This window comes from Triticum aestivum, chromosome 1B (assembly GCF_018294505.1).
Source record: "Triticum aestivum cultivar Chinese Spring chromosome 1B, IWGSC CS RefSeq v2.1, whole genome shotgun sequence".
Taxonomy (NCBI): domain Eukaryota; kingdom Viridiplantae; phylum Streptophyta; class Magnoliopsida; order Poales; family Poaceae; genus Triticum; species Triticum aestivum.
The window spans coordinates 171,470,728-171,483,016 of NC_057795.1; positions in this window are offsets into that span (position 1 = coordinate 171,470,728).

The following is a 12,289-nucleotide window of genomic DNA, read 5'->3' on the forward strand; positions in this document are numbered from 1 at the left end:
CTTGTCCAAGACATACACAGCTGGTGCCATATCCCGTGGTTTACCTTCATCTTACACCTGCAAATCCTGTCTGATACCCAGGTATGTCAAAGCAACCCTAGATTTTAAGGTATCTTTCATCTCGCCTCAATATTAAGAAGCGTACTGATAATGTTGTCACATATATTTTTCTCGATGTGCATCACATCAAGATTATGCCGCAGATCCAAATCTTTCCAATACTCTAAGTCCCACAAAGTGGACCTGCGGGAAAACAATAATCTCTCTTCTGCCCTGCCATGCTTCCTTTTCCCGCTACCATTACCAGGATGGTTTCCTGGTGTAATATGCCCAAACTTCTCTAATTCCACTTGCAACTCATCGGCGGTGAGCCTCTTTGGCGCATCACAGTTTTCATGCTTTGCATTGAACACATGTCTTTGGTATTTTCTAGGATGCAGCTTGTCCTTGGCAAGGAAATGACGGTCTCCAATGTAACAGATCTTGCTAAGTATTGCGTATGATAGCGAATTCCTGTCACAACGAATTCCAATGTAACCATGTGTCGTTCGCCCTGACATAGTGCCCAAAGCCGGATAATCATGGATGCACCAAATTATAATAGCACGTAGAAAGAAATCAGCTGGTGGGCTGCTATATAGGTCTCGAGCGGGAACACCCCTCCATAGCTGTTGAAGTTCCTCCACAAGAGGCTCCGTGAATAAATCAAAATCCTTTCCAGGACTTTTTGGACCTGGGATGAGCAAGGCCATCATGTAGTTTGATTCTTTGGTGCAGACATTTGGAGGCATGTTGTAAGGGATAACAAGCACTGGCCACATGCTATATGTGGCGCTTTGGTGGCCAAATGGGTTAAATCAATCTGAAGCTAAGCCAAGTCTAATGTTTCTCGGGTCAGCATCAAACTTTTTGTGTTTATGATTGAAGCTTTTCCACTCACTACCATGAGATGGATGGCTCATTACATTCTGATCTCTATACTCCTCGTTCCTAGAATGCCACAATACATCCTCTCTTGTTTCAGCATCATGAAACAACCTCTGCAATCTTGGTATAATTGGAAAATGTCTCAAAACATTATGAGGAATCCTCTTCACAACATCGCCATCTTTCCATCTTGATGATTTGCATTTCAGGCATTCACTTAAGTTGGCATAATCCTTTTGGAATAGAACACACAATTATTCTTACAAACATGGATCATATCATATCCAATTCCAACTGCACAAAGGAAATTCTTCATTTTATCGTAGGTGTGTGGCAGCTCAGACGCATCTGGGAAAGATTTGTGGAAAGCAGACAACATTGCATTGAATGATTTGTTGGTCATCCGCTCAGATGTCTTCACCTGAAGAAAGGTGACCATAGCTGAGAATACTGACAACTTATTTTCTGGGGTGACGGCCACGTTGCATTGTTCCAACATGCGGGCCCACCATTTTTCTTCTGCAGGTGAAAGTTCATGAAATGCACGAGCATTTCATAGCATTGTTTCAATGTTGGTCAAACTCACTGGCTTCGCCACTACCACCTCCTCCTGCTCTTCCACCTGAGCATCAGGCAGATCAAGATGGTGATCTGCTGCTTCCACGTAGTCAATAACATTGACGTTCACAGCTTCATCATGATGAACCCACCTAGTATATGTGACCGACCGTACTCAACTCTGATAAAGTTCATGAAGTTTTCAACCCCCTCGACATATGCAGCGGAGAATCTTTGAGCAGAAGTTATCCAAGTCATGTCCATCTGTTAGACATACAAATTGGTTCTTCTACTAGATATTACAGGAAAAACATATATGCTTTTTTATGAAGTCCAGAAAAAATATCTAGGTCGATGTCTAAAGCTATGGCAAGATATTTGTACAAGCAGATCTAAGTAAGAAAATATATGTAAAAGTAATTCAACAAACAAATTTGAGTGCTAAATTATGGCAGGCTGTTGCAGCAGTCAATGAGTCCGATCACACAACCATCGAACTATCGAAGGCCATCGCAGCAACAAAGATCGAGTATAAAACGATGTAGAGCTATTTCACCTAACAGATTGGCTACTAGACCATGGCAATCTACATCACAATAAATATATGGCAGGATATTTTAGCAACTAATCGTCCTTGGCATGCCATCTCAGCTAAGCAGATTGAGTGCAGAACAGGGCAAGGAAGCTTCTTAAGCAGAACATATTGACTATAAACTACTTCGCCAAACAGTGAGATTAACAACATCTATCAGCTAACATTTAGCGCTACACCGACATGCACGGGGCCTCAGTCTAGAATGCGCATACTGTGGGAGAAGCTGACCGTCGTGCGCCTCCACAAGAACGTCACCAGCGGTGGCGGCGCTGACCGCCATGCACCTCCGCAAGAACGTCGCCAGCGGTGGCGGCACAGCTAGAGGACGACAGTCTATGAGAGCATACTATGGTTGCGAGAGGATCTCTGTGCGTCCCCTCGACAAACCACGGTGCCGACGTATCGTCGCGGTAGGGAGGGCAGCTTTGGCGGAGCGAATGGAATATTATTGGCTAGTTGGCCGAAGGACGGTTGAATTTGGGATTTGGGGGGGGGGAGGATTTTCGCGCGGTGGGCGGGGGGAGTTTGGCGCATGGTCGGTTTCTCCAAGTGCATTCCCACGTGTCAGTGAAGAGGCAAGCCAAAGCGTGTTCCTTTTGCGTGACCCGTGTGCAGGACCGAACATGTGGGGGGGGCAATGCGATCGCGAAAGGGGTGCTGTGAGTGTACCGATTTTTTCCTTTTAAACTAGGTGCTTCGCCGCCTCAAAAAAAACTTGGTGCTTCACGTGATCCACCAATACTACTACTAGTAATCCAGTAATCCCGACTAAAACGGCATGGCCGGGTCTTTTCCTGCGCGATATGCTGTGAGGTTGGCTTAGTTGGTTTTTTTTGGGATGAGTAATGCTACACCTATGTAATCCCAGTTACATAATTAACGTAATGTGAAACGTGTGAGCTATTGATTGTAGATTGGGGGGAGGGAGAGGCCCACCACCATGAAAATCAGGGAGGAGAGAGAGGGGCAATTTACGTTAACCCTTTCGTAGGTCCCCGTAGATGTAGAAAGATGTGAAATGCGTGAATGTGTAGTGGACGTACTATTGGAGTGCCTAAGATAAATTGTGTATGTAGACCCTATGTGTTTATTTACTTCGCATGTTAGCTTTGTCTCGGTTCAATAAAAAGCAGAGTTGGTGATGATGGTGTGCCTGTCTCCTGCAATATAGGTCGTCTGATCTATATCTAACGGATAGGAAGGAAACTATGACAATTTACCCGCACTCCTCTCCACATTTGCAGATAAGGCCTTCCCTCATTCATGCTTTTCTCCCACAAGATCTTGATGTTCCGTGCAACGCGTGGGCATCTTGCTAGTACTACTACAATATACTATATTATTGTGAAAGTTCATATACACCGGCTGAGATTAATGCAAACACGGCAGATTTTCATTTCATTTCAAACTTTTATAGGACAGAAAAATAAAATAAACCCGGCCCTAAACCTATTCTACGGCGGCGACCGACGTCCTCCATCTGCGATCTCTATGTATGGGGGCGGGGTTCAAGACCTGTGAAGTGAAGGTGCGGTCTCTGGCGAGGAAGAGTAGCACGCGGGATACAGATCGGCCAGTTGGCACACCATGCCCTGCCGCCTCCCATGCCCTACTCATCCTCGGAGGAGTCCCCGACCTTGGAGGTGCCACACGTTGGACGGCGGCAAGTAGGACGCATGCCTGACGGTGCTCCCATCGTCGGCCGCCAGCGTGGCCACCGCTTGTGTGGTTGCGTCCGCATCGAGCTACGACACTATTGCATCGTGAGAGGCGACTTGAGCGAGGGCGGCGACCTCGAGCTTCATCCCCAAAGACAAGCTCTCCCGCAGAGCGTTCACGCTCGCGGTCATGGAGGATGTGGTGCCAGGTAGGAGGACGATGCGCTATGGTGTGAAGGTTAGCTGGGCATTACCGCTTTAAGTAGCGCATTCCGGTGAGGCCAAGCGTCCGGGTGCGTCATTAAGTCGCTGGAGTTGGTTCCTCAAGCACCGAGCCTCTTAACGACGGCATACAGACGGACAACATGAATGTGGGCAGCTGGCACCGGCTCAGAACGCACCGCGTGACAACATGTGCCAGGGTAGTCAGCTGCGGTCATGGCAACGTTGGAGATGCCCTTTGCTCTCATGCGATCCCCACATGTCATTGAAAAATCAAGACGACCCGGCATGGTCTTAGGTCCTGGGGATGCAGTTGTCGCGCTACACCACTCTGCGGATGCGTCGCGGTGTGCGCGCACTTCGGCACCTCATGCATCCTCGACGAGCCGAGTGTTAATCTACTGGTCGTGCCACAACGCTAATGCCACCCTCGGCACACTAAAATTGACCGTGTCCAGCGACGATGAGCGTGTCGCTCACCGCGGTCGCCATGTCCAGAGGCGGTGCTGGAGCTGCGCCACGTTGCTGGCCCCCACGACCCACATGAACGGTTGCCGGTGGCGAGGAGGTCGTGGGCCAGCTCCTCCATTGGACTAGTCTGCTCTACATCGTCCCGACAGGTGTGCCCCACATGTCGGTTTCCCAGTTTTCCCGGCCATATTCGAGCGTCAGTGCTCCGCATTGCGCATTAGGCCTTTCACTATGTAGGCCAAGCGAGACAACTTATTGTTTATTTGAGCCGTTCAAGTATAATCATGTGGTGTTTGCTTATTTCTCATTCCTCTTCAACCCTCTTTTCCATCGATCATGCCGCCCTCCGGTCGAGTCCATCCTCCCGCATGCCTCATTTGAACATTCCGCCGAGTATCATTCACATGTGGGCCTAGACCATGCTTGTATTTCCAATGTTGTAATTTGTCCGACATGCATACAAACAAATGGTTTGTTTAAAGTTTCACTTTGCCTCCACTACGTGTCGCTTCGTGTCTTAGTTTTGACATCCCATTCGGTTCATGCCCCGACACATGTTGATAAGATCTATTGATGTTGAGAGATCAATTGTGTGTTGTGCAAGGAGATAAAGGTTTGGTCTGTTTCTATGATAGAAATGACCCGCGAGGGGGGGGGGGTCTGTGGGAATCATAGGGAGTATATTGTACATTCATAAGCGAAACAAACGTATTGTACCCACCCTAGTCCTCTTTCAATCGATCTCCGGACACCGAGATGAAATCGAGAGAGAATGAGTGGGAGCATGTGTGATACCTAAGGCGGATTCAAAATTTTTAATCGGTGATCATAGCATCCGCAAATCATATATAAAGGGTATTCAATGTTCTTTTCACTTTTGAACATACAATATACTCCCTCCGATCCTTTCTAGTTTACATATAGGTTTTATGTGTAGTCAAAGTATCTCTAGTTTGATCAAACTTACACAAAAAAGTATCAACATTCAACAACGCCCAAACAATATTGTTAGATTTGTACGTACTCCTTGATTTGTATTCACACGGAGATGGTTTCCAATTTGTTTTCAACCACGTGAATGTGCTTGTTCTCGCGCATGCTCTTCCTAGTAGGATTTCACCACGTATAGCCAGTTCAATAGTAACTTTTTTAAGCTCCCTGTCCAATAGTACTAGTGGAGTACTGACAACATCTGTACTAGAGTATGAAGTGCTCATAGTACTCCCTCCTTCCATTTATATAGGACCTAGATATATATGGATTCCTAGTTAAATACAATAAATATGAAGAAAGAGATAGAGAGGAGATGGAAAAAAGTACTAATACAATAGCCAACCTTATATTTTTTTGCCGGAAATAGCCAACCTTATAGCCCACACTACTGTATGAGTGCATATAGATGATGGCTATAGATGACATGGCAGTTCCTTATAGCCATCGGTTGGCTATATTATTAACCATGCTCTAATGCTTTTTTCAAAACCGCCTTTGACTATTGACAATATTAATAGTACATGAGATGTATAATGTGAAAATTATATCATCGGAAGCTCCTTTCACATATGAATTTGACCTTATGCTTTGTGTAAGTTGCATGTCATATATTATTACTCTAACATTTAGTCAAAGTTAGCCTCGAAAAATGCATTAGGCCCTGTATAGTAAATGGAAGGAGGGAGTAGTAGTGGAAGTGGATCCTCTGACATAGGTATCCCTACCTTACCCTCCCTTTCAGTCACTTACTGGCGGACCCCATGCTTGCTAGGCCTGCATGCCAGTTACTCAATGGGTTCGGCCATGTCAGGGGATCCTCATCCGTAGTATACTCCCTCCATTTTTATTTTCTCCGCATAAAACGAAGGGAGTGGTAGTATAAATGTCGCGGGCGGGGTAGTTGAGGGACGTCGGTTTGCTCTCAACTGCGGTCCCACAAGCAAGCGAAAATGCAAGACGAAGCACGCTCCATTCAGTGAGCGACATGGAGGGTCCAACGTGTCATGGTGCAACGCGAACGCGACAAGAGAGATGTACAGTCAAAACTGATTGACCGGTCATCACCGGAACCACTATTCACACCAGAACCTTCGCTGCTCGTCCTACGCCAGCCACTGCCCCAAAACCACACCTCCTCTCCAGCCCATTCCCCCACCTTTCGATCTCCTAGCCCGCATCAAGCGTCCCTAGTTCACCAGAAAGCCATGGTGTGCTGCAAGATCACGTACTACAAGATGCTGACGCCGGAACACCGCGCATAAATCGCGGCAGCGGTCGGTGCCACAGACCTCCGTTCACAAGCTCGCTTTGCGGTGGGCCAATCCCCGAGTTCTCTGGAGCCAAGCTACGAGGAGGAGGAAGCTGATCCAATGTTCATGGCAGAGGTCGCGGCGCAGAAGGCCCCTGATGGGTATGAGACGATGGACGTCAACTTCGTGCCGGCGTCTAGGTCCCCCATGGTGCAGGCGGACCAGCGGTTCAACCTGGCGATACTAAAGGAGGACCAGGAGGTAGAGGCTCAACTCGACGCGGAGCGTGTGCATGCCGCTGCCATCGAGGCTCTCCTGCAGGTGAAACTGGATGTTGTGGATGTGAACCGGATGGCGGAGGCTCAACTTGAGGCGGAGCGCGCGGATGCCGCTGCCATCGAGGCCGTCCTGCAGGCAGAATCGGATGTCCTGGACTTGAACCGGGCGGCAGAGGCTCAACTCGACGCGGAGCACGCGGATGCCGCTGCCATCGAGGCCCTCCTGTCGGTGGAACTGGACGTACTGGACTTGAACTAGGTGGTGGAGTCTCAACTCGACGCGGTGCGCGCGGATGCCGCTACCATCGAGGCCCTCATGCAGGTGGAACCGGGCATCCTCGACTTGAACTTGGCGGTCCTCTCGTACGTGCAGAGCGCCCACACGCTCCGCATGAACGAATAGCTGGAGGCCGAGGACAACCATGGTGCGGAGACACACGTCAGCTACTGCTAGTTTGCGCCGGCAGCTAAAGATGACGAGGCCTTCTCGTTCCGCAAGCAGTGATAGTTTTTCTTTATGTTGTTGGTTTTAGGGATGTTTTGATGTGTAAAAACATATATTGTTATGCAAGTCGCCTGACTTTCATCATTTGGGACACTCTACCATTTCAGGCGGTTGGATGAATATCCTACGTCTCCTAACCCTTCTTCCTCACCTCTTCTTCTTCACCAACAGACCACCGCACGGGCCGTACGGATCCTCCCCAACATGTGGTTGGATAAACATATTGTATGAACGAAAATTATGTGTTAGCGATAGGATGGCTGAGTTTGGTTTGTTCACATGCGGTAGCACGTGTCGGTGAGGGTGCATTCCCTTGGTTGGGTTTGCGGCGTGCAGGAGCGACTGTGTGAGGGTGCGATGCGACCGCGGTGTGCAGGAGCAACCGTGTGAGGGTACGGTGCGATCGCAACAGCCGTGCGCAAGTGTACCTCCTTTTCATTTTGAAAACTTTAGGCAAGCTTGGCAAAAATGTGTGGCGAAGTATGGCAATGCAAGGCCTAGACCCAAATAGGATAAGTACGTACGTACTAGGAGTACTAGTGTCACAAAAGAAAGGCGGGGTTTTCCTTCACGGGATTAATTGATACAAATCCTCGTTTGACGTGTCAATTAATGCGTATTTTTTCTCCAAAACCCAAAGAGCTAACCATCTCACTCCTCATCGCTTGATTAATGCAACGCCATGCAAGCCAACCTTCTCACTTCCGCATGCATGCAAGGTATATTAATGTCCTTGGTTACTAGTACAAGGCAAACCCCCTCAATTTTTCCTTGATTAGTGTTAGTGGCCTTTTGCAAACTGTGATTTTGATATACTGGCCTTGTGTACAAAAAAAATGGAGGTAGTAACTATATTTGACTTCCTTCCCCATTGCGGTGACGTCGACGATATCTCGAACATTGTGGTTTGGCGAAGTGCGTTCGACGGAGAACACCATTGATGGAGACCACGGTAAGTCGTTCGCAAGTGCGCCTACAAGACAAGACAACCCCCTTATTTGCATCCAGGAAGTCCGTTGAACCAAAGGACGCGTAAATGTACTAGTACTACTAGTACACAATAGCATCGTCCGTCCAGCTTAGTGCGGTGAGGTGGTTTCTCGAAGAAGACAATGGAGAGGCGGAGTCAGCAAAGAGTAAAATGATGGTTGCTTCATCCGTGCTTTGTGATTTGACGCCTCACTACTTTGTGATTTGTGATAGAAGGGACAGGGGAGTAGACTCTGTGCTCTATACTGTACATGTGTCCAAGAACGGGAGAAAGAGGAGAGATGTTGCATTTCTCTATTCCTTCAATCAATCAATCAGGGAGCTTCGATTCCATCTTTTTGGCTTTGGCAGCACCGTCCACAATGGTTCCCATCAATGCCAAAAGCTATTTTCACATTTGGCTACACATTGTGGATGCCATTATCCGTACCACTTTGTTTTGCTCCTGTGTGCTATCTATACAAATCTCATTCATATTGATCTAAAAAATTATAGAATCAAGATTAGTAAAAAGGAGGTGATTTTTCCGCGCGGATGGCGGGGGAGGTTTCTTATTTTAGAGGACGTTGTCCTGTCGGTTTGCTAACATGCGGTCCCACGTGTCAGTGCTTTACCAAGCCGATCCGTGTCCCACATGAGGCAGAACAACGACAGAAGCAACACGTGGTTAACTTGAAGAAGATGAGGGAGAAGCAGATTCAGCAACGAGTGAAATGATGGTTGCTTCATCCCTCCAACTTCTTTTTTAGCATTATTACTTCGTCCCTCCAACTTAATTGTGGGAAAGGTGGCAGCTTTGTGATTTGACACCTCATTGCTCATTACTACGTCGGTGCCATGACTGGGGTGCTTCACCTCGGCTGCTCTGCACTGTATTTTGCTATGGCACATGGACCCGGTAGCTCGATGTCCCACATGTCGGCGAAAGGGACTAGAAGATTTATGAAAGTGAGCGCTCCACTCTTACGACGGAGGAGTACATGACACGGCGGCCCAGTGAACTGTCACTTGTATTGTTTAGTACTATAGTTTTGATGTTTCGCACGATCCATTGATACAAACCTGATTAAACAGGAAAGGGCGGGTTTTTTCCCGCGGGGTAGATGATACTGGCCATACATTTCAAAGGAAATTTTAATGTATGCAAACTGAATAATTAAGTAACAATATGATATCTAGTAAAACTAAAAACACATATGATTTATTGTGTTAGAGTGTAGTAGTAGTGCTGTATTGCATAGTTGTTAGATGTAACATGCAAGAACGTGTAGAGATGTAGTTTTGGAGGGCCTACAGAGAGAAAAGTGTAATACGGTCACCAAACTTCAAAATACGCTGATTAAGATCACTATATATGTTTTGCGGTGATTATATGGTCACTTGCTCATGGTTCAGCATCGGATTGCACTCCGTTGACCGGCCAAATAGTCTGCGTGGCACCATGTTGAATAGTTAAATTCACCATGTTCCTTGTGGGTCCCACCTATTAGTTCGCATAGGAAAAAGGTCAGATAAACACAAATTTATGCAGGCGCGACAAGACTCTAACCCGTGCGCGGGAATCACCTAGTTGTGTATGTGTTTGTCAAGGCCTGATGTGTGCGCATGCACGTGTAGGTTGAGCACTTGAGCGTGAGAGTGTGTATTGGTCGAGTGGTGTGTGCATGCATGCGTGCGTGTGTGTGTGCGAGTGTTGCGTGCGTGCGTGGATGCGTGTGTATGTGTGAGTGTTGCGTGCATGTGTGGCTGCATGTGTTTGTGTGAGTGTTGTGTGCATGCAGTTTGTGTGCATGGGTGCATGTGTGTATAATCACCACACCAGCTCCTGTGTGTTAAAACAGACGGCTCAACATACCAATACAAGGCCACCTTGTCCGCTGTGCCCGCGGTCATGATTTTGAACCACCGTCCAATATTTTTTGTCGTTTGTTTTCATCCTTACTAGCAAGATGCATGTGCGTTGCACTGCGTTGCACGTAACATCAAGATGCATTTGTATGACTAGTTTATCTTGTGAGAGAAAAGGATGAACGAGGGAAGGCCTTATTTGCAAATGTGGAGAGGTTTGTGGGTACCTTTTTGCAAAATTGCCATAGTTTCCTTCCTATCCATCAAATATAAATCGGACAGCCTATATTGCAGGATGGCAGGCACACCATCAGCACCAACTCTATTTTTTATAAGAGTGTAGAGTATATACAAGCCGACAGGTGGGCCCAATGGTAGTGAGATAATGTGATGCAACACTAGAGGTGCCACGTGGAGCGTTTAACTGGTCAACTAGTCGTGTCGAACAAATATAGAGCTGTACGGTGAGCCCGTGACTGTATAATAATCACAAAACATAAATGGTGACCATAATGAGTGGATTCTGAAGTCCAATGTACGTATCGTGCTTTCGCTTCAAATACAATGATCATCACTGTATATATTGCGAGAGAAATATGAAACGTGCGTGAATGTGCTGGGGGCTTACTTTTAGAGGACCCGGAGATAGTTTGTGTGCATACGTGAAAGGGGCGTAGAGGGGGGGGGTATGCGATGGAGAGAGAGATGCTCTTCGTTTCTCTTTATTATGACTAACTTCATATATAGTATAAAAATATACAAATTCACAGTGCAGAATAAATATCATTGTGGGCACCATGCAATGCAAATTAACGTTCATACTCCTCCATATAACTTTGTAATGTTGTATATATGTAGAAATTCTAAAATAATTTTTTGGCCACACTTTATTCAAAAGGAATGATGTATGCGAAATAAACGTGAAGAGAGGGCATTTTAGATCAAAGGGGTACGTGATGTAACATGCGTGAATGTGTAGTTGATGTATTTGGCAGGGCCTAGAGAGGTATGTGTGTGTATTACATATTCGAGAGAGGCATGGATAGAGGGGCCGGCGGGGGGGGGGGGCGTGGGAGAGATAGCACGAGAAATGAGAGTGGTCTAGAGAGAGAGACGAATATGATGTCATGGTGAGAGATTCCCTTGAGTGTGTATATGCAAGGGGGGAGGGGATTGAGGCACCAGGAGAATTTTTTTGTGTGTGGTGTCTGTGTTGGTATGTGTGGGTGTGAGAAGATAACGAGACCTGGGGGCAGAGGGTGTGTCACCGCGTGAAGTCCGGTGGGTCGAGGTGAGGCCCTTCGTTCGGTTTCGTCCTGCGCCACATTGGTCGGCCCGTGACACATTTAGAGAGACCCATGGATGACTAGTCGTACAAGACAAAGATAGCAAAATTGTGAAGGACTCTGTGTCCACTGACAAAGCCGGCTAGGATTTGTAACCCTAGGTTCTCGGACTAAGGTAACCCCTTTTCTATGATATTACTATTCATCCAACCTAACTTTAAGGGGCATCCTACATAATGCTCTGCTAGAATCATACTTGTCGATTAGGAAGAGAGGTGTGAGACAATGCGAGAGAGACATGCCTAAAGATAATGCGTGTACAGGAGATACGTAGGCAGGTCCATGTATATAGAAAGGGTCGGTGGGGATTGTGCGTGTGTATGCTTGTGAGAGGAAGAGTGCTTGTGATAAAGGTTAGTGAAAACAATCGTAAATGGTTACGAGAGGGAGGGAGAGTTATATCGAGAGCATGTCTGCAAGAAAGACACCTCGGGAGAGAGTGTGTGAGCATGTGTGAGAGACCACCGATGGAGAGTGAAACTACACGTAAAAGACTGATGTACACATTGATTAGAGATGTAAAATGTATCCAAATATTAGGATGGGATCATGATATTTGCAATTCACGTAAGGAACGGTCATTGATCCATCAGACATCTAAATTCTATCGAATTTGAGCATGTCTATGTTATTATTCGACATAATGAT